The sequence below is a fragment of the Pteropus alecto genome, unplaced genomic scaffold, assembly GCF_000325575.1.
Source record: "Pteropus alecto unplaced genomic scaffold, ASM32557v1 scaffold3, whole genome shotgun sequence".
Taxonomy (NCBI): domain Eukaryota; kingdom Metazoa; phylum Chordata; class Mammalia; order Chiroptera; family Pteropodidae; genus Pteropus; species Pteropus alecto.
In genome coordinates, this window is record NW_006442484.1 from 37,588,595 (window position 1) to 37,612,896 (window position 24,302).

General features: G+C 35.2%; 1 pseudogene; it reads right to left on the minus strand.

Annotated features, from left to right (window-relative positions):
- Positions 1-23,608: 23,608 nt before the first annotated feature.
- LOC112470530 lies at positions 23,609-23,727 on the minus strand (annotated as a pseudogene).
- Positions 23,728-24,302: the final 575 nt, after the last annotated feature.

Below are 24,302 nucleotides of genomic sequence, written 5' to 3' on the forward strand. Positions count from 1 at the left end.
TAAGACCTCTTGTCCCTCAACATCCACTAATAAGGGGGTTCATGGCTCTTAGAAAAGAGTTAGGTAGGAAAGTTAGTTAGGGGGTTTCGGGTCTGCCTGCAAAGACACCAAGGTCAAACTATCCTAGAAGGGGTCCCTCCCTAATCCACTCTCAATTAAGCAAGCCAGAAGACATTTTTAGGCTAAAAGTAACTTCTACAAAGAAACAAGCAGAGAATTAGGTACCAGTCTAAGCCTGTCACTTGCACCTACGCAACAAAGACCCCAACGACCTTCAACTCACCTGAGCCTCATTATACCATCATTATAATATGATGCATTTGCCCAAAAGTTCATTAATATCATTACAAGAGACAATTCTGGAAACAAACATGTGCAGAAAGCCAATGATGAATCACTGAGTCCTGTCAATCTTAGCTGTCAATCAAGGAAGCTCACTCCTCTAAGAAAAGTAACTATCCACAGCAAATAGAGATTAAAAACCCCAAAAGATTTGTTACCAGGCCTTTGAGCCACACTTCTCTTGCTCAGGTATGCTTCCACGTCTGAAAGTGTACTATCCCTTCTAATAAAGCTTTTCTTCTCTGCCGCATTTCGGTTTCTTGCTAAATTCTTTGTTCGAGACATCAAGAACCCGGACAACGTACCAGGAGAGGAACCCCACTCTCCAGTAACTGTAGGAGACTCTGCTCCTGGTGGTTATTCAGGAACTCATCTGATACGGCAGCCATCCCTAGAAAATGTCTGTTCTATTGTGCTGGAGACAGAAGAGAACTGTGGTGGTTTTCTCATCAGCAATTTACGTACTCTGGCAGAGAAGTGGCTTGTCACTTCTACTCATCACTTTTTGGCTAGAACTAGTCACCCAACTGTTACCAGAGAGTGGGGTCCTCTCCTGGTTCTTGATGTCTCAAACAAAAAATTGAGCAGGACACTGAAATATAGTAGAAAAGTTTTATTAGAAAGGAAAGTACACTTCCGGAAGTGGAAGGGGGACTGAGCAAGAGAAGCATGGCTCAAAGGCGTGATAATAAAGACTTCAGGGTTTTTATCCCTTTTTTTGCTGTGGGTGGTTACTTTTCTTAGAGGAGTGAGCTTCCTCGATTGACAACTAAGATTGACAGGACTCAGAGATTCATCATTTTGCTTTCTGCGCATGTTTGCTCCCAGAATTCAGTCTGTTATAATGATATTAATGAACTTCCAGCCATATGCATTATATTATAATGATGGTATAATGAGGCTCAGGTGAGTTGAAGGTCATTGGGGTCTTCATCGTGCAAGTGCAAGTGACTGGTTTAGACTGGTAAATAAATCTCTGCCTACAAGTTTCTTCGTGTGAGTTAAAAAAATGCCTTCTGGCTTGCTTAATTGTGGGCGGATTAGGGCGGACCCCTTCTAAGATAGGATGACCTTGAAAACCCCCTAACTAACTTTTCTAACCTAGCTCTTTTCTAAGAGCCATGAACCCCCTTATTATTAATAAGGATATTGAGGGACAGGAGTCTCTTCTTCTGCATGTGCTTCCTGCTAAGGAGGGTCATTGTCCCTGCCTATTGGGGTTTCATGGAGCTCTTTCTCTCTCTGCCTTAGTCAGGATGGGGTCGGGTATCCCACAAATACAAAGTCGTTATTTAAATCATATATCTATTAATTTCTATTATTGATTTGCCTATTAAGCGAGTAAAGGGAAACAGACTTGGTTAACATATTTCTTAAAGAGTAAAGAGAAAGACCTTTGTCTAAAAGTCCCCTCCTCTTTTAGACTGTAAGGGCCCTGTATGGCTTAACACCATTTCTGCTAACAATGGGCTGAGGACCCTTATCAATAGCCAGAGGATCAGAGAGTTGCCAGGGCAATTATCAGGGTTTGAGGGAGGGAGCCTTTTTCCAAAGAAAGGAGGGAAAAAAACTTAACTAGGTTTACTAAAAAGGCTAAGAACTCTTCAAGAGATGTCTCATATCCTTTCTTGCTAAAAGATTAAGAATTTTACAAGTGATGTCCAGTCTCACAACCTCACTCACCACTGGGGGCCAGGAGGCGCAGTCCTACCATTTGAATACAATAGTTTCTCTGCCTTTTTAATTTATTTTGTTTTTATATGAACAAAGAGTCCAGGTTCTTTTACAGATTATCTTAATTTGGATTTGTCTGCTAATTTCATGATTACATCTAGACAAAATATTTTTGGCAAGAATACTACTTAAGTGATGATGAGTCTAATACAGACTTTAAAAAAATATAAATTTTGATATTGCCTTCTAAAAAAATGCCATTATCTTTGAGCCAGCATGCAAATGAAATATGAAATCCCTTTTTCGATTGAATTTATCCTTTTTTATGCAAGTTTTGAATTTACTGATTTTTTTCTAGTTTATCTGTATATAGGGTAACAAAATCATATTCTTTTAAGAAAAGAAAGGGAAAACCAAGAAATAGCTGAAATTTTCTTACATTACTCATTGTTGTGACCGAAATAACCAGGCCCAACTCAAGTGCTCTAATCCAAGAGACAGTTTATTAGCCGGCAGCTGTCCTTGCCAAGGAGCAGCCCCGAGGCGCAGGGGCACAAAGGTTTTAAGCCCTCGATTCCATCCCCGACATCCTTAATTTTTACACAAAAGACTATATCTCCTCCATTCATTAACTGATAACTAAGAGGTGGGTAAGCAAGCAGAGGTACAGAAGCAGAATGCATCATTGTTAAAATATTTTGTACCTATAGGCAGTGATCCGGCCAGTAAATCCCTCTAGTTAATAAATTTTTAGCAGATAACTAACTAGAAGTGAGACATGGCGGTTAGCACGTACCATGTCTTATCCTTAACCTATTGTTTCTAAAGGTGAGGTCACTACACTCATCTCCTATATTACACTTACTTTGAGGCTTAATATTAATTTTTTTCTGCCTAAATCCCATTATATCTATTTTCCTGACATAAATCCACTAATATAAGTTGTTGAAAATAAACATATAAACTACTTCAAATTTTATCTCAGCCATCTAGAAAATAATTCTAAATTTTGGAAAAAATTTAGCGTTTTCTTTAGCTTCTTTATAGAAGGTTCAAATCTATCATCACATTTGTCCCACATGTGACTCTCAGAAAATTCTAATGGAATTTTACCTTGCACAGTTGTTGAAACAGAACAGTTTCTACCTCTCCCATTCCTCTTGCCATCACCCTCCCTCTCCTTTTTTCCTTCCTATTTTAATGTAGGGCAGAGGCAAGAGAATTAAAATGTTAATCAAGCCACATTCAGAGAATGCAATATGTTGATCAGCCCTGCAGCCAGGCCAGGAGAAGGACTCTTGCAGAACAAAGGAAGATTTCTGCTGGGATTGCTCACAACCCATTCCCCACACCTGCGAAAGGGAAACAGGAACCAAGAGTCATTCCTAATGGCTAAAACCATGGGGAACCTAAGAATTAAAGGCTGGGAACTGCCAGGAGGCCTTTCACTCTACATAGTCTTACCTTTTCACGCTACATACCCTTCCTCTTTCTCCCTATAAGTCCATATCAAAGGAAATGGGAACTAAAGAATGATAAATAAACTGAATTCCCTGAACATTCAGGGTCCTTCTCAATGCTTTTACTCTTATCTTTCACTGTCCCTCTCAGTGTCTTCTCTCTCTGTCCCTTGTACTGTCTGTCCCTCTCACTATCTGTGGAGTGTTACCTCTTTTCTAACAAACTTTTCTTTTGACTCTAATTTTGGTGTGTATGTTGAATTTTTTCTACACTCTCCTCCAAAGGACTCTCTTCTTTAGATGCAGGGCTTAGTCTCTCCATCACTTGAGGAAATTTGCCCTGTCCTGCATCAATCTGATCTCTTTTCCACTCACCCCTAAATTAGCCACCGGTGGTTGGGCGACTAATGACTGATCCGAAGGCCAGAGCCTCTCTCCCGATCCCAAGGAAGCTTTCTGGGAAAAAAAAAAAAAAAATCCTCCAATAATTGTAATTTCAAAGGAAACCCTTTTTATTTTTTTAGGCATTCTCTCTTTATCTTTCACTTCCTCTTCACTTTAAATATTTTCTTTTTCTCCAGATTTTGAACTGTAGTTTCTTTGACTTCCATCAGGTGTTTATACATTAATTCAATGTATGTTAAGTTTCTATGGATAAAGGAATTGAACTAATAGTCAAATGTTAAGTGATGCAGGGGTTTCATAATTTCATTTAAGTTGAGTTGCCAACAAATGAGCTTTTAAACATGTATATTACTGTTTGGCCAGGGGCAGGAAATGGGTTTTCAGCTTACATTCTCTCCGTCTAGCCCTCCTTGTTTCTCCCCTCCCTCCCTTCCTTCCTTCCTTCCTTTCCTCTTCCTTTCCAGCATTAACAGGAACGGTAGCAGAAGAAAACATCTCTAGCAGACCTCTTTTGTTTCTAAACACTACTAGCAGCAGTATTAGTCATCCCTCCCCCAGCTGCCCACCGTGCTATTTAAATATTCCTCTTTGGGTATATTTTTCCCTACGTTTCCTTTTCTGCTCCATAGTCATGACTGTGGAGGAAATACTCTAGGCAACGCCTCCCACACATGACCACATAAATATTTATGAGTTTTTTTATTTGAATATCCTTGTTCTATACAACCTGTACAGTTTTTATTGCTGACATCCTTGTTTATTATTTCAAGTGAAAGATCAGTATGATAATTAAAAGAGGATTATATCTTTGCCCCTGTTTGAGGGGTAGAAAACTTAAACCATCATAGGCCAATGAAAATGTGTGTTTCCTTTTAAAACATTTAAGAGACGTATTTTTGGCAGTCTCCTTTGTTTAACTTGCTCTGTAACTCATATTTGACTGGAAATTATTTAAAGCTACCTTAAATCAGTTGACAGGCTATGTTTTCCCTTTCAATTAGTTCAATAAATATTTTCTTGAGTGTTTTCTAAGTATCAGGTGCTGAATCAGACCCTGGGGATGAATGTGAAATGGGCCCAACTATCAAGCACTTCATAATGTGGCTTAAATTAAGCTAAAAACAGTTTTACAATAAATAATAGATCTTTATAAAAGCACATTGTGTGCTGGAGTCTAAAAGCTTGCTGGGTGTGTGCGTTTGGGTAAATGGGTAAATCTCTCTGGACCTCATTTCCTCTCTGTAAAGTGGAATTGTTAAACTAAATGATATTTTGCATTGTCTAACACTATAAAGTAATTTTTATCAGAGGATGTGCTGGTCCTGGGCTTGAATGCCCTCCAATCTGTTCTCTGCTTCTCTCCTGCTCTTCTCTGTATGTCAAAGGTGCAGAAGATCTCTTATAGGTTGACTTTTCCAGTCTCCAGTGTTAGCTGACTTCCTGCAGGATTAAGTAAGTCAATGGTGGGAGATTGGAGGGCAAGGTGAGGAGCCGGTTTGGGGCAAGGGGCAAATTAAGACACCCCCTCCTTCTCTTAGTTTAGGATGGCTTCTCTAGTGCTTTTTCATCTCCTCTGTGACTCCAGCCTCCATTGCAGCCAGACCCACCCCAGTTTCCAGTTTCCACAGGGTCATCCTGGCCTCTCTGTTTCAGTCATTGCTTGTTTTCCCATTGTCCCTCTAGCTTAAGGATGATAAAGACTTCCCGTTATTGCCAATGTCCAGGGTTGTTTCACAGTCCTTTGTTTAACTCTCAGCTTTTCCATTCTTCTTAGACTCACCTGGGCTTTCTATTCCTTCCACTGTGAACACTGGAGATAGTTTCTATTCGCCTGGTTAGAGATGACTAATCCACAGTGTTTACTTCCTCTTACTCTGGAGCCATAAAAGTGCTTTAAATAATTGAGGAAGAAAATAATAACCTTGGATACATTCACTGAGGTGACCCAAACTGATTTCTACAATGAACATTGGCATTAAAAGAAATGTTTGTTTTATGTGCTTTTCAAATATTGAAGGAAATACAGGATCCACTTTTTTATATTGAAGCTGACAAATTGAACTCCTTGAAAGTTAAGGCCCACATAAATCTAGGTGGGGGAAATTTTCAATGAAGAACGGTATTAGTCTGTGTGCTTCTTGGTTCTTAGAACATTTAGCTTTATTATAGCCTCTATATCTATCAGATATGTCACATTTCCACCAGGAGTATTAATTAAAAATAAAATTATAGGGATAAATGTATTTAGTAACCTAAAGTTTTTGTAAAAGAAAGATGTAAGAAACTCTTTTTTAAAGACTTGGCTTAGGCATTGTGCTTTTCTTACATTTCTTTTGTCTCTTGCATTTAGGTTGCTAAGGTACTTTTTTCATTTCTAGCAGTTCATGAAGAGAGTACAAGAATACAGATAGAGGTGATTTTACTTTAAAATAGCATGTAGTATACTTCTGTGGAGATCTTTTACTTAATTTGTTCACTAAGGAAAAAGGTGGAATGAAAATGCACCCTATTTCCTTCACCTTCCCCATTTTGGTTATAGATGTAAGAGGGGAAGAAATTCATGGTGATTGGTGGCAAGGAAAATAATGGAACCATTGCTGATAAATTGAGAGTTCCAGAGGAAAAGAATATAGATACCCATCAAGAATGTCAGTATATTTGTTTCTGGTGGCAGGTGGTTTAAAACACACACTTGGTGGCTTAAAACAACACAAATTTATTCATTCATAATTCTGGGCCCCAAAGTCTGAAATCAATATCCCTGGACTGAAATCAAGGTATAAACAGTGTTGTACTTCCTCTGGAAGCTCGAGGGGAGAATCTGTTCCTTGCCTTTTCTAGTTCTGCTGGCCTTCAGCATTCTTTGGCTTGAGGCCATGTCATTTCAATCTCTGCCTCTATAGTCACATTGCCTTCTCTTCTGTGGTGAAACTTCCTTCTGCCTCCCTTACAAGAACATTTGTGATGGCTTTATGACCCACCTGGATAATCCAGGACAATTTCCTCATCTCAAAATACTTTATCACATCTGCATAGTCCCTTTTTGATATAAATTAACATTCATAGATTCTGGGAATTAGGATGGGGACACATTTGAAGGCCCTTATTCAGCCTACTATAGTCAGGTAAAGTGTGTAGAGAGGCTGGTGTGGGTTTTATTTGCATGTGATCTTATGAGACAGAGACAACTCAGGACTAACTAGTGTCTTCAGGTCTAAGATCTTTTAAGGATTGGAGAATATTAATTACTTCTTAATATCCCAGGCTGCACTCTGGGTATGGGAAGAATATACCCTATGAGATGAATGAATAAAAATGCTACCTTATTAAAACTTATAGACTCAATTTTAATATTTGTTCTATAGATGTTGTAGAAAAGTGTATATTTTCTGTGTGAAGTTTAATCATGCCTATTAATATTTTATAATTCTTATAATTCTTCTTGAAATTCTCGTTCATCTCCTTGATCTCTCTGTTGAAGAACTTATGTTAAATTGTGAGTGAATATTTCCTTTCTTTCCTAAAAGTTTATATTTTATATATTTCTGCACTATATGGATTGTCCACAATTGTTTTATTTTCATTGTGCCTTGTAAAGTTATATAAACTTTGTAACTTTGTAAAGTTATTATTATAGATATATAATAACCATTTTATCCCTTTTTTTTTTTTTGCCTTGATACATGATACTTTGATTCTGATATTTCTACCTCTTTGCTCCTCTAACTTTTTAATATATCTTTTGACTGGGGAAACTTTCTGGGCCCCTTTATTTCCAACATTTGTCAATTTGTTTATGTGTATGCTTCTTGTAATTAGCAATGACTTTGATTGTACCTTTTGATGGCGCATTTACGTTTACTGTGACAAGTGATGTATGGTCACATTTTGCCATTTTATTTTATAATTTATGGTTTATGCTTATCATTTTTTTCTCCCCTGTGCATTATGTCATTGAAGATTTTCTTTTCCTTATTAGTTATTTTTTTCTGAAAGTATTTATAGAATGTACATTTTTGTTCCATTTTTGTTCCATAGTATTTACCACATGAATAGTTATATATATTATATTATATATATATTTTATATATTCTATACATATATAATTTATATATACACAGATTATTATACATATATGCAATTTTAAATCAATGACAAGATTATGAGATCACTATAAATTCTCTTGTTTATACATTATATGTTATATATGAGATTCATAACACTCTTACTTTCTCTTTTTTACTTCCCTCCCAACATGTATTATTTTATTTATATCAAATTCTTTGATATTAAGAATTTTTTATGTTGTGTATTCTCTTTCCCAAGAAACATTTTAATAGATTAATTATGTAACATAGCTGTGTTAAAAACCACTGATTAGATATTCACACTAATTTTAAGGGGCATATTATATATTACCAATTTTTAAATACTATGTCACCTCTTGAGATTTTTATAATTTTTATTTATTTTTTAGTCAGCTGTCATATTTTTTAAAGTATTTTTTTAAAGGTACCAAGTACCTTTTTCTTTTTCCAAGAAGGGTCAATGTATTCTTCAGTTTCTGATTTCTTCTCACTTTAGTAGAAGTTTGACTAGCTTCAGATTTTATTTACTGTAAGTCCTTTTTCAGCAAAACCCAATAGAACAGTCTTACTCAAATAATAATTCTTGGGTCATCTGCCTCAGATTCTATGGAGATAAGGTCCAGAAATATGCATTTTAAACAATGTCTCAAAATAATCTCAAATTTTAAAAGATGTTTATGTAGAAATTACTCTAGTCGCTACTCAAATTTAGTATTATAAAAAGAAAGTACAATGTCAACTTGAATTAATTTTCTTTTGTATATTACTTGTAGTTTCTACCTGTAAGACTTTTCCTTATCCTTGGAAACCATACATTTCAAAAATATCTGTAGCTGTGGATTATATTACATTAATTTTTCCTGATTGGCCCTTTTAAAATAGAAACTCAAGTATTTTTTCAGCTGAGCATAGGTTTCTTCTATTTCTTCTTGATTAGTACTTTCTTTAACCTCTTCCTTCTCTATATTTGCATTGGATTTCTCTCATTTAGTGAGCACAGCTTTTTTTTTTTTTTTTTTTAACTTTATGTTGAAATAATTATAGATCCATAGTATATTGCAAAAATTGTACAGAGAAATCTTCTGTATGCTTTATCCATATTCTTGTAATAGTTATATCTTAAATAAGTGTATTACAGTATCCAACTAGGAATTTGGTACAGTGTGTGTGTATAGCTCTATGCCATTTTATCATGTGCATAGATTTTTGTAGTCACCACCACTCTCAGGATATAAAACTATTTCATCTACACAAAGATTCCCCTCCCTTTACAGTCACACCTCTTATCCTTTTACTAACCCTAGCTTCTGGTAACCACCAATTTGTTTGCAATTGCTATAACTTTATAATTTGATACTGTTATATAAGTAGAATCAAATAGTATGTGACTTTTGAGATTGGCTTATTCATTCATCATATTGCCCTGAGATCCATTTAAGTTGTACAGGTATCAATAGTTCATTCCTTTTTATTGCTGAGTACTATTCCAAAGTTTGGATGTACCGCAGTTTGTTTAACAAGTCTCTTAACTTCTTTATTATCTTCATCTATAGTTTCTTTTCCTTTTAGTTCTGTAAGAATTTCTCAAATAGATTTTTATAAATTACCCCTCCCACTTTTTAAAAAAGATTCAACTTACTGTTTTGTTTCTATCGACTTCCTAAATTTGATACACGTATTTTTGCCCTTATGAAGCTAATCTTAATGATTTCAGAGTTTTCTCCTTACATAGATTTAGTGACTATCAAATCATTGTTATTAATATTAATATATTACTGATAATATAAATTATATTTTTTAAAGTGTTTTTATGTTTTATTGAGGCAATATAGTGCAGTGGCTTAAAAGCACAGGTCTGGACTCAGACTGCTCTGTACAATTTTAAACTGCCTTGTTAAAGTTGGAGCACCTTTTGATCAGAGCTGGCTGTGATCATATTTGCTGCTAAGGTGGATTAATGAGACCGAGATTCACTAGATGAAAGACAGATGGCTAGTCAGTGAGGTGAGTAAATATAAACACCAGGTGGGTAAGTGATTACCAGCTAGGTTATTTAGGACTCTGTTGCTTGTCTTTCGTCATCTAAAGGTTTAGTAAACCAGGCTTCAATCTGTACCACTTGGAGTTAACTTGTGTCATTTACTACTGGAGTGACTGTATTTAAAATAAGAAGTAGGATATATGCAGTATAAATAGGGGTGTTTATGAGGATGAATATTTTGTATTATCATGAATTGCATTGGGAAAGAAAGATGTGCACTTGTCCTAGGTTGAGTGATATGGTACCAGAGTCATTTTTCCCCTTGTTTTTATTGTGATAAAATAAACATAACATAAAATTTATCATCTTAGCCATTTTTAAGTTTACAGTAAGTGGTATTAAGTACATTTATTGTTCTACGACCATCACCACCATCCAGAGCTCTATTCATCTTGCAAAATTGAAACTCTATACTCTTTAAAAAATAACTCCTAGTCATTCCTCCCTCCAGCCCTTAGCAACCACCACTCTATTCTGTTTCTACAAGGACCACTCTAGGCAACTCATATATGTGGAATCATGCAATATTTGTCTTTTCATGTCTTCAAGGTGCATCTTTGTTGTAGCATGTGTCAGAATTTCCTTACTTTTTAAGGCTGAATAATATTCTCCTGTATGTATGTACCAAATTTTGTTTATCCATTCATCCATTTATGGATACTTAGGTTGCTTCCATCTTTTACACATTGTGAATAATGCGATGACAGAGTCATTTCTAGATGTGAGTTTAGAGCACTTTTTTTCTGACTGAGATGTGCTAAAGGTAAATTAATCATCACATGGAAGCATAAATCACGAATGAGCTGGAACCTGAAGGTCCAGTCTGAAATTGGGGAATGTAGGCATTCATGGAGTTAAATAATAACACATATTAATTAGAGTGTCACCTACCAAGAAGATGATCTTATAGTGTAGGAGTATCAGTCACTTATCTATAAAATGTATGATCATCATGACCTGCAAGATTAAGACTTTGGTAGGGTCTTCCGCAGACTTTCAGGATTCCTGAAACTACTCCTTTGTGCAGAGTTACCTTTAATTATACATATCCAGAACATGAAGTTACTCAAGTCTCAAGTGAACAATTGCAGGTCTAGAAAAAGTCTATTGGGAATGAGGAAAGAGATTCATGGATCAAGCAAAGACTTCCAAAATGGAACACACAATGAGGAAATGCAGTGATTGTAAGGGGAAATGACAATGACAATTATAGCTTGTATGTAGGAGGACTATTGATACTAATCTTGGGTGGGTTTAAGATTACATCAAGACTGGGCTACACTAAAGTTCGTAGGTAAGGTCAGCCATGAAACCTTTGCTTCTGAGTTTCAAGATTGTTGATGACACAAAACCAAAGCAAGAATAGATCCATGGTTGACTTTGTTTAATCTTTTTTTCCCTCACTTTAATCCTGTTTAAAGCCTGGTTTTCCCTTCAAGTTATACCATTAAGAGTAAGCAGGGATCTTAGTTATTAGGTTTACATTCTCATATATTTCTGCTTAAACATAGTGTTAGTTCAGCATTTTTTGAATGAGTTTAGAAAGAAGTGAGCAGAGTCTGCATCTACTCTGGACAATGAAAAGATAGTCTTGCTACAACGTTTTAAGCATTTGCCTTGACCCCAAAGAAAGTTGCTGTCGATATCCTAAATGAGCAAAGAAATGCATTGATAATTGTGTTATGAAATATCCCTTATATTTTAGAAGACTATATAGGCTGATTTTCTTCAGCAGTTCTATGAGTGGATTCTGTGTCATTGTGGAGAATTGAAGGTTTAATTTTCGTTAATTATACATTAAGAGATAGAGACTTTACAGAGAGTTTCAGTTTCCCCTTACCTCCTACAAAATACAATGTCTTGTCATACTTGGAGATTTCATGCACTGCTCCTGCCTTTTGTGTGAAGATAGGAGTTACCAATAATCTGAATAGTCTGGATTCCTAGAATCAGATCAGTGGCTCTGTACATTCCATTTTGGGGGCAGATGACAGAGGACATCCACTTTCTGCAGCTGAGTTTCTGACAGTAAGACCAGTGACTTTTCTAAAATGGGGAAGGAGATCTGATCTCTCTTCTTACTTTTATTAGAGTATATGTTGTGGGCCAGTGGTGTTACTTAATTATGATTATCTTACCTCATTTGGGATATGTCAAGGATGATACTCATGAGGACTCTAAGAAGCACATTTTTCTATTTAATACAAACCCCAGAAGGCAAGCAATCATAATGTCTCAACTAAGAAGGGCTTTTCACAGGAAAGTTGTCAAATTAACACGATTTTCTTCCTTGTGGTGATATGGACGGTGTGTCTTCTGTGAAGACATCCAGATGGTTGCAATAACTTGCTTAAGAAAATATGCCCATTAATACTACTCACTGGTTGATTTCGTGTGCACCTGTGAGAAGGACAGATTGCACATGGTGCTGTTGGATGAGCTTAGACCATAAAGAGATTGCTGAGAGATCATTATAATACTAGGATTAAAAACTCCCTACAGGGGGTGGTTCCATAATGTAGTGGTTAACATGTCTGCTTTAAATGCAGAAAGTCCTGGGTTCGTGCCCCAGGTGGAGCCACAGACCATACCCCAGGTGCACCAAGGCCCCGGGTGCACCAAGGCCCTGGGTGTGCCAGGGGTGCCAGGCCCTGGGTGCACACCCCGAATGTGTGAGAGGAGATGCTCCACCTTCAAAAATCCAGTTCTTAAGGGGAAAACATGGCAACATCCATGGGGGGTGGCGGGGATTTAAAGAGGGGGGAAAAATTACCTACAAAAATTCACCAAGTGAATAATTTATGTAGGAATAAACAAAGTTAAATATAATTTGAAAATTAGATTTTGCAGCTTGTTACTATGACATGCACGTTACTAATGAATAGGACTTTAGATCTGTGGAATGAAGCAGATAGCTTCCTAGTTTACTAAGAGATGTCTAAACTGTTTGAACAACCTTAAAAACTTCCTCTCTACCTATAATCCATGCCCCAGTTTCTGGATAAAAGCTCAGAGTCCAGCCTTTTACTTTGAGGACTTTCTTGTTCTGGAATGGTATAATAGCTTACTATCTATCACATTATAACTAACTTTGTTTATCTGCCAGGCTCCTTCAGATCGATTTCTCTGTCTCAGACCATATACGCAGTTCTGAAAGCTCAAATAGGATGGGCACCTTCTTCACTATAGATAGCTCTATACGGAACCCTGGGCTTCTGCTGAAGTAAGGTTTAAGACAGGAGAAACGGGACAGCGAGTTTGCCACCCAGAGGGAGGATGATATGTTCAGTTTGCAGCTGGAAAGGTTTAGATGTCCTGTAGGCAACTGAAGGTATTGGAATGTAGGCTTGGGTGAGAGCTAAGGCTTGGGAAATCAATTGGCTAGTCATTAGTATAAAGTGATAATTGCTCTGGAGGGCAGAATCAATAGGCCAATGGAAAGTAAATGGAGAGATATCTGAACCAAGGACTGAGACTTCTAGCAAGAAGAGAAAGAGAGGTTAATGAAGGAGAAGATGTAGAAGCCACGCAGAGAGGCAGGAGAAGCCGATCACAGTCCTACCACAGTGGGCTTTTACGGGACACATGGCTTCAAATTTGGATTTTTGACATGATCTCCAAGTGACATTATGCCACTTGATTTTGTGAATATGTATTAACTTTTAATTTAATAATGGTACATATTTAAAACATACCAAATATTTGGATTCTTAAGAAAGTGACTTGCATTCCTACTAACTGATAATTATCTTGGGAGGAAAATGAGGAGGAGACTGGGAATGGGCAACCAAGTGATCAGAAATGTCAGATGTCAAAGAGGGGTCAAGAGAGAATAAGAACTGAGAAAAAAAGTCATGATATTCACCAAGGAGACCACTACAGTTCAAGAGGTTTGAGTATTGTAAAAGGGGGTCAAGGAATTAACATATGGTAAAAAAAAAAAATGGCACTAGTTTCAAAAATCCTTTAGAAGAGAGTCAGGCAATTAGACCCCACATGTGTGTGTGCTGCTTGTTTTATAACTGTTGTATATGTGTGCAGGCCACTTTCCCTTAGTTTGCTCATTTTTGCCTCTTATGTCCTACCTCTTCCAATACTTCTTATTTTCTAGGGAAATGGAATTCTTGTTGAAAGGCAGGCCTGTCCTCTAGTCACAGTGTCCAAGCAGATCCCTTGCTCCTTCAAGGGCAAGTTGGGGCCATTTAAAGAGTCTGAACCGAGTTGCCATTCAATACAGTTACATGTTATGACCTCTCAACCACCATGTTACCGACCTTTTCCAGTCAGCATTCTCAGACCACCTGAATCAGAAACTCAGGCATTGACCTGGTTCTGTGGTGCCTCCAAGAATCATTGTTTATGACATTCCTGCCAAGGTCCAAAGGAGCATTTGCCTTATACATTTAGTTCTGTGGCCCACTGTAGAGCATTTCTTGAGGGTAGTTGGTGAGGAAGCTGCTCCAACCTTCTCAAGTTTCTTCTCCTCTGCCTTTGTGCTCAAGCACCTGTATAATCCTTGCAGGGCTTACAAAAGGAGCAGGCAGAGGCAGTGTCCATTCCTGGTGTCAACAGAGTACACTAGTGTTCCCAGGCTTGACTGGAGCCATTCTTGCCTTCCTGAGTTTTTAAAATACCTGTGGCCTCTGAGCCAGTGCGCTGAGCTGTGGAGATACAGTGGATCCTTTAAGAACAAAGGTTTGAATTGTGAGGTACACTTTTATGTGTTTTTTTTTTTTTTCCCAATAAACATGTACAGTACTGTTTTTTCTTCCTTATGATTATCTTAATGACATTTTCTTTTCTCTAGCTCACTTTATTGTAAGAATACAGTATATAATACATATAACATACAAAATATGTCTTTGTCGACTATTTATGTTATCGGTAAGGCTTCCAGTCAACAATAGGCTCTAAGTAGTTAAGTTTTGAGAGAGTCAAAGTTATACAAGGATTTTCGACTATGTGGGAGGAGGTCAGTGCCTTAACCCTGTGTTGCTCAAGGATCAATTTATTTGTATTTTCAAAGTGAATAATTATTTTTTCTCTGCTTAAATAAGGGTGATTGTTTTAGCGCCTATCACATATCCATCTGCTCATTTATCATTCAATACCTATTCATTTATTCATTTGTTCAAACATTTATGAGGCACTCCCAATGTGCCATGCCCATCCTGGGGGCCACAAACGTCTAAATATATTTTAGGAAACCAGGACTGAACAAATGTAGACTCAAGTGTTATTGGAACTCAGAGCAGAAAAAGAACACATCTGGTTAGGAGCGAGAAGAGGTAGGGTCTGATAAATTTTTTATTGAAAAGTTAGTCTGAATGACTTTATTTTCTGTAGCGGGTAAGGATCGTTCTAGAGATCAAGGTTATCAGATTTTAAGTCAAATTTTGAACTCTTTTAAGGAAAAAAATCTGCATTTATGCTGAGTCATGGTGGTAATTAGAGCACTAGGCCCCATTTTGAAATACTTTAATCTGGCTGATTCAGAATTTCATTTGTTGAAAGGTTCATTTGCATTAGTGAGTGTTCTCTGGTCCTTTTAATTGCAAATCCATTTAAAACCTGAATAACTGCTCTCTTCCGAGGCCTCGATCATTATTAACAGGAAAACAATGCTAAATTTTCATCATTTTGAATATTGGCCACTAGAGGGCAGCATTTTACTTCTTTTAAGATTTAATGTCGGTCACCAAATGCTGAGTTGTGTTTGGAGGGCTTTGTGATGTGGAAATCTTCAGATATTTGCAGTGAAACTCACCATTTCCTCATTGATCTTTGAGGAAAAGAAATGATTTTATGTCAGTCTTACTAATAATCCTTAGTCAGAGAACAAAATAATTTGCCCAATCTGTTAGTCTTCATGGTTGAGAAATTATCAGGACATTTAAAATTTAAATTCATAATTACAGAGTCCCTAGTGAAGGTTTGCTTTTTAATTACATTTTTAATTGCATTTTCGATGCACTTTTTTTCTGGTCTATAATTTCATCTTCCTTCTCTGGTCTGTATTTCACTCACTTTCAAACATGCTTCATACACGAATGTGTGTGTAACAAAAAAACATTTTGGCAATGACACTGAGGCAGGCTCCATCTCCCTTTCACCATGACTGGTCTGTGGACTCCACTTATTCCAGCTTCTTCCTCTGTCATTCTTACTGCATTCGTCTACTTTTTGTTACCATTTATTTTTGTAGCTCTTCATTTATTGTATTTTTATATGTGTTTGCCTTGTATGTTTTATCTCCTCAGTTAGATTGTAAGCTCCTTGAGGACCTAGACTATGTTTTATATTTCTTTTTCATACCCTACAGTGTTCAAGCTAGGGCACAGAAGAGATGCTCAACATGAACTTCCTGAATTAAGAGAAGCGGGAGATGATATTAACAAGGCAAGCACAAAGTTAGATGGTAAACGAAGGATATCTCTGGGACCCTATAATTGCATATGTAGATCTCCAAAATCCATTCTTAGGGTTTGTTCTTGACACTGTATTGGTATTCCAATGTTTCTGTTCTGTGCCCTGTTTCAGGGCCGTAAGATAGAGACTAGTCCCTGAAACATATCTGCGTTTTTCTGTAAGTTACTAGAAGTAATGTCTCCTTCTCTACTTCTTTTGCCTTTACAAGTAGCCAGTCCTAATGATGAGAACTTCTTGGACAAAAGTCTGTAGAGTTCACAGGAGAGATACTTTGGGTGACATTGTTTCTTAGAAACCTAATCCTTTCGGATGCAGTCCGTGGTGAGGAAAGCGGAAAAGTGGATATGTTTTTCTTTCCTGACTTTTCTAACCTCTTAATATTGTCATTAAACACTACAATTAATTCGATACTGTACTTCAATATTCTAAGATAGCCCCTTTAGTGGAATTATGGAAGATACCTGGAATGTCTTGTGGTTGGAGAGAGTAAAAGGAGAGGCAGATATTAGGTAAAAAATTACTATAGAATTTTTTTTCATGCAAGATTTAAGAGCCTAATCAAGGAGAGAAAGAAAAGAATGGAGGAACATTAAGAAGGCGAAACTGCCAGGATCTAGTGATCAATTGTATATGGAAAGTGAGAAGGAAGGAAGTGACTAGAATCATTTCCTGATTTTTCAATGGTTTGAAGAACCATTATGACTGTAGGAAATGGAAGAAGAAGAATAGATCCAGGGCAAAGTGAAAGAGTCTGAGTTTATCATGAGCTGTTTGTGAGAAATCCAAGAGAAGATGTCAGGAGTCAGTAGAAGGTCAGAAGGTGGAATATGGAGAGAGATCTGAGCCAGAGATACAGAGCTGAGACTCTTCTGTTTTTGATAGTAGAAGCTCCAGGTAGTATGCGATGGCCCACATTAAGTGACCAACTACAAAACCAGGGAAAATCATTTATGGGAGCAAGGAGAGGAAGATGAGCAAGAAAAGTAGGGTCCAGGACTGTTGTCACAGATGCCAAGGGAGAAGATAGATACAAGAGGAGGGCATGGTCAAAAGAGCTTGGTTGATAGTAGATCTGCGAAGATAGGTAGGACTCGAATTATTCAACTAGAAGGCCAGGTTTAAAAGAGCCATAGTGGGAGAGCATGGCTTATAGTAAGTTGAAAATGAACATGCTTTGGGATTCCCCACAGAGCCATGCACAGTGCTAAGCCTGCGATTGGTACACAATAAATACTGTATTTGTTGAACTGAGTTGGTCATAAAACATTACAGTTATTCTTAAATGGGGAGGGGGAGAACGATATGCTTCCTAGAGGAGAGCATAACAATATCTGGGGAAGTCTTTTCAAACTGCACAGGATCCTCACGCCTTCTTATTCAGACCTCTGTGACCACTCGCAGCTTCTTTTCCCAGATGGGACTCATTTCATGTAATCAAAGATGATACTGAAGAGGAGATTTTGAACTATAGATATTATGAACATGTGGAGAAAAAAGATGAGAACCACAAAGGCACAGCTATATAAAGAGTTAATTATATATATGTTTCATTATGTTAATTTTGTATATATGCTTTCAGTCTTTTATAATCAGTGTGTTAGTAGCAAATAAACATGTGTAACTTATTTTCAAAATATTTTGTTTCTTAAAGTACCATAGTTCATAGCCCCATTATATCATATAGTTCAACACACAGCCCTTTGCTAAGAAAGATGGGATAGCATGCTGGATCCATAGGTTAGATTCAGTAAATAAATATGTATTGAGTGTTAATGAAATACCAGTTAGGCATTGTGATTCATTTAAAAAAACAACAACAACAACAAAAAAAACTAAAAAAACAAGCCAGTAGCATAAATTAAAAACAGACTACGTGCCTTGGCTGGAGACCTTGTTTCCTATTTTTGTAAGGCTGACTGCTCGACCCTATTAGATGAAATGTCATTTTCCCAGAAGCCATCCCTGATCTACAGAATGAAACCCCTCCCCCGTTATTCTATTTGATAGAAACCTCTTCACAATTTGTAACTGCGTACTTACCTGTTTGTTTATTTGATTGATTTGTTTGTTTGTTTATTTATCTGTTGTGTTCATAGATCATGAACTCCATGAAAGCAAGGATCAAATATATTTTGTAGCATGCTCAGCAACTAGGGGAGCACCTGGGAAGTAGCAGGCATTCAGTAAATATTTGTGGAATGAATATGTGTATTTCTTGTTCTATATGTGAAGACAGTTTGTAATATAAATCGGTTAAATTCCACTGTTAGTATTCTCTATGTCAAATAAATATTATGAAGCCATTTCAATTAGCAGCTGGATTCTTAGTGACAAACGAAATTATTGTCAAAACTGATATATTCATAGGAAATAAAATTTAGTCTGGTATAAGATTTTCCTTTTTTTTTTCAGATATGTGGTGACAGAAAGAAATCTAACTATGGGAGATGAACGCACAGTGTAAATATATATGCCTTACTGTTAAAGTGTACAGATAAAACTTATTGGATTTTGTTAACCAATGTCACCATAAAAAAAGTAATAAATAAAATAAAAAAGGTAATCAGTGGGGGGGATCGTTCCATAAATTCCATAAATGTCTAACCAATGTACTGTTTACTTGAAACTAATAATAAAAGAAAATACTAAAAAAAATAAAAATAAAAAAATTTCCATGTAAAATATTTAAATCTTTTTAAAGATATAATGTGTCATCATATTAAGCTTTCAGAAAGGCTGATATTTCTGTTTCCAACAAATGTTTACACTTGGATGGTTGGTATCTGTTTTGATTGGGTTGGTGTGTGAAGGCTGATTGGTCAGGGCCGTGTTACACCTATTGTCAATATTTTGAATATCACCTTTGTCTTTTATACTTTGACAACAGAGAAGCTTCATTTATCTAAAGGGGTATTGATTTTAAAGTTAAATTATTGGAATTTAAACACATTATATGCTAGCTAAAACTTCTAGAGAAGGAGTCCGTGTGTGTGTGTGTGTGTGTGTGTGTGTGTAAATCACACAGATCAAAAGACAAGCAATTAGTAGCACCAACTAATAGGTTCATAAAAGAGTTTACTATAGAGTTAGTTGCAACTTATTTTCAGAATTTGATTTTATATTTTGAATTGGAAAAGTGTTGATCTAAGACTCAAAAACTCTAATGTTGAGCTATGTCCATATAACCTTGGGAATCTCAACACTGGGTTTAACTTATACATTTGTAAAATAAGGTGAATGGACAAGAAAGTTTTAAAGTCTATTCTGGCCAGACATTTTCATGATGCTATAGTGTGTGTTCCTTTTAACAAGTGATAAATATAGGAAATAACTAATATTCCCCTATTCCAATGCCTCTAACATCACCCTTTTGTGGCAATAAATGTATGCTGTATATCCTTCCATCATCCTTCTTGGCACAAAGATATACGAACATATATAAATGTATATATCTTTCTTTGCCTAAAAAAAAAGTAAAAAACACACACATTACTCAGATGTTTCCTTGCTTATAGACATATAGATATCTTCAGTTTTTCTTTTTACTATAAATAATTCTTCAGTAAACATCATTATAGAAATACTAACACATACTGATTCTTTTGTTTTTATCTGTCAAAAACATTTTTAAAAATAGGATTATTGGGTCAAGGGCATGTGAAGCTTTAATTTTAATAGATAATTCTTGATTTCTTTCTAAAATGTTTGTGCTAATAATTTAGACTTCCAGCATGGATGTAAAAGAGTGTCTATTTCTCTGCATCCTTGCCAGCACTGGGGTTACCTTTTTTTTTTTTTTAAATTACTAATCTGATGGCTGAAAAATGATGTAATTTTTGTTTAATTTGAATTTTTAAAATTCTATTGACATTGAATAACAAAAAAGAATCTATTGAGGGGGAAATGGGGAGTTACTGTTCAACAAGTATAGTTTCAGTTATGCAAAATGAAAAAGCTCTAGAGATCTGCTGTACAGCAATGTGCATAAAGTTAACAATGTTGTACTATACATTTAAAATTTTGTTAAGAAAGTAGATTTCATGTTTTATGTTTTTTACCCCAATAAAAATATTTCTATTGCCATCTTTTCAAATGATAGGCATATATATTCTCTGCAATGAATTTATAGCTTTTTTCTCTGTCCATTTTTACATTCTTACTAACTTTTGAACACTTTTGGCTGTTATATATACTGCAAATACTTTTCCCAGTCTGTATCTATAGAGTCTATTGATGATATATCTAGTTAGATATACTATTTACCTTTAAAAAAATTTTTAAATGCATAGTTGGTTTTCTGTCTTGCTTATAAAAATCTTGAAAGAGTTTCTTCTGGTATTTTTATTGCATTAGAATTAAATACTGCACTGGGTTCACCTGGAATTTAAAAAATATGTTGTATGAGATAAGAGTCTAAATTTGTGTTGTTTTTTAACCTAGGTTTCTAATTGAGTAGCAGTGAATTAAAAGCCAGTTTTTTCATATGTAAAGTTCTTAGGTGTATTTGGATATAATTCTAGATTCTCTGTTCTGTTCTCCAAATTTGTTTATTACAGTGCCAATATTATACTCTTCTAATTATAGTAGTTTCATAGTTAATTTCAATATCTGTCATTATGTTAAATGTATACACTAATGTGGAATGAACATAAATAGTATGATGTCTTTCCATTCAGCATCGATTTTATGCTTCTCCATTTAATAACATATTATTGTTTTGATTTCATTTACATTTCTTCCTGTATTGATTATTAAGAAGGTAAAACTATTGATTGTAGCATATTTATCTCATATGCCTCTTATCTAATTTTCTTTTTAATTCTAATTGTTTTTTAATAGATTTTCTTGGGGTTTTGAGCTACAAAATAATCTCATCTGCAAATATAGACGATCTTGTTTCTTTTTTTCCAACATTCATAGCAAATATTTTACTTTTTTTATACTATTGCAATTGCTAGAAATTTCAAAAGAATTTTAAATAAATTTCCACTTGGTGGGTTTTCCTACATTGTTCTGCACTTTAATATAAATGGCTTTAGTATTTTACCTTTTTTTATTTGCTCATTTGTTTTGTTTGATAGCCTCCAGAATATTTAGTTTCCTCCTAATCATATTTTACTTAGAGTCCTTATACAGAAATAACTGTTGGAATTTCCAATTGACTTTTTATAGATAATTTTTTGTTTATATTTGTTATATATTCCAGTTATGAACAATTTTTTTATTCCTAAGAGAAATTTTACTTTATCATCATGTTAGTCTTTTAACATACTGTTGAATTTACTTGTTATTGCTTTATTTATAATTTTTTTATCCATATTTATGAGACATTGGTTGGTGTACACATTTAAAAACTGTTTTATCAATATTTTAAAATTTGGATTATTATATCTTCATAAAATAAGTTAGTGGAACTTATTCTGTTGTATGGAATAGTTTAAATAATAGGCAGACTATCTGATCTTTAAGATTTTAAAATGTGATTTATTTGAAAATAATTGTTTTCATGTGCTAAAAAGAATGGTTAGGGATATCTCATTTGCTGGAATAAAATTTTTTTCAAATTTTATTTCTGCCCTAAAAAGTAGGAAAGCAGAATTGAAAAAGTGCATATCTATTTTCCCTAAGGAAATTCTAAGGACCAGACAATTCTCACAAAGCAATTTTGTAGGAAAAATGAATAAGAACAATCCAGATAAAGACAATTCATACCACCATAATTTTCTTTGCTGAAATGAAATCTTTAAAATGGAGAACCTAGGAAATTAAAGCTACCAGGAAAGTTTCAGGTTGTTCAAACATGAGAATAAATCTGTGCATATTTCATTATAAGCAGAATGTAGAGATTAATACTTCATTTCGGGTATCAGTAGAGAATGAAAATGACTTCTACCTAGACCATTTCATTAAGAATGATAAAAAGTTATTTATTTATGAAATACCTGCATCATTGATCACACAGAATGACCCTCTCATAATTGACCCATTTTCCAAGACTATAATATATGTCAGTATAAAGGTACACTTTGGATCCCTTTCCTTATTCACCCAATTTAATTTCACTAGCCTTTTAATTGAAAATTAATTATCATGCAGGCAAGTCCCAGGACTCCTATACAGGAAATACTGCCTCATTTATTTTTCTCTGCTTTGACCAATTAATACTTCTGGAATCCACTGAAATTTTTATATGATGAAGTTTAATATTTTGCAAAATCTTGGAGCAAGGGCTGTTCTGGTAACTTTTGGTTAACTGTGATTTCACAACTATTTCCTGAATAATCTCTGTCATTTTGTAAGAATAATGCATTTCTAATAACAAATGTTTGAATTGATATTGTCCATTTCTTTAATATCACAAAGCAAAGAATTTTCTGAAGTAAAGACATTAACATAGTCCGAAAAGCAATTTAAAGTCTGAATTATCGGCATAAGTAAAGTGAGATATTCCATAGAGAGTCTTCATAATTCTCTGAAGCAATATATCACAAAGGAATGTGCACATATACAGTTTTGAGAAAAATTTATGAACAAGGATGAAGAGTTTGTGCAAGTCGACTCCTCAGGGAGAAAAGATCATATATCCTATATTGTTTGGATATATAACAAAATTATGTAGAAGAATTACAGTGACCAACAGAGTCCCTGAACGCTCTCCATGCACCTATTTCTGAGTTTTTGAAACTGGAAGTATTGGAATTAAAGTTTTTAATCAGAGAGGTATATGAAAGTGTATATGTTGTAGATCATAGACACAGAATGAGAAAAAAACAAATGCAGACATGGGAGGCTTTCAGATGACTGTGGAAATGACAGGCAAATTTCAGAGAAAAAAAATAGAAATTTTAGAAGTGAGATTAAGAGACCAAAAGAAGAAATATGTAATTATTGAAACATTAATTTAATAATTATTAGAGTATAAAAAATACCTTTTTCTATCTTCTGAGGGGCATTTTGAAAAAATGCCAAGATACTTATAAAAACTGATTTTTTTCTATTACTATGCAGTTTGTAATCATATATTTAATTATTCAGCATGTCTGTAGATAAGTTTTCTGTTTTTGAGAGTGGACCAGGATGTTACTGAGATCAACTAAATTTTCTTAATTTTAACTTTAGCATGAAGGGAAAACCTTCTGAGAGTTGTGTTAACATTTTTTTTTTCTTAATGCCTACAGCACCTAATCTTCCTAGGTGGTCTCCCATCCAGGTACTAACCAGGCCTGACCCTGCTTAGCTTCCGAGGTCAAATGGGATTGGGCATGTTCAGGGTGGCATGGATGTAGACTGTTTTTTTTTTTTTTTTTAATTTTAATTTTAATTTTTTTTTTAGGCAAGGCAACCCTTGGTTGACCTCACAGATTGCAAGGATCTTGTCAGCTTACAATCCATTATTTTTTTATTTTTTATACCTACCTCACCTGGTCTTCCTAGGTGGTCTCCTGTCCAAGTACTAACCAGGCCTGACCCTGCTTAGCTTTCAAGATTAGACAGGATCGGGCTTGTTCAGGGAAGCATGGCTGTAGACAGTTAACATTTATGTTACACAGATGGGCTCGCTTTTCATTATGGTTATACTTTCTATTTCTATATCGTTATTTATATTTTATTTATATCATCTGAACCAAATTGACAACACTTGATATCAAAGATTAGCTTTTTTAGCATTTAACTGTTTGAGATGCTTTCTCATGTCTGTAATTCTATCATAATATTTATAAAACTTCAAGTATATTCGGTAAGAAATTAAATCAACTATACAAACCAACACCCTTAATTGCACACTAATGAATTTAGCTTCTTTTGAAGGCTTTCTGTTTTAATCAGGACCAAGAAGGTACTTGTGTTTAAAATAAAACCTCT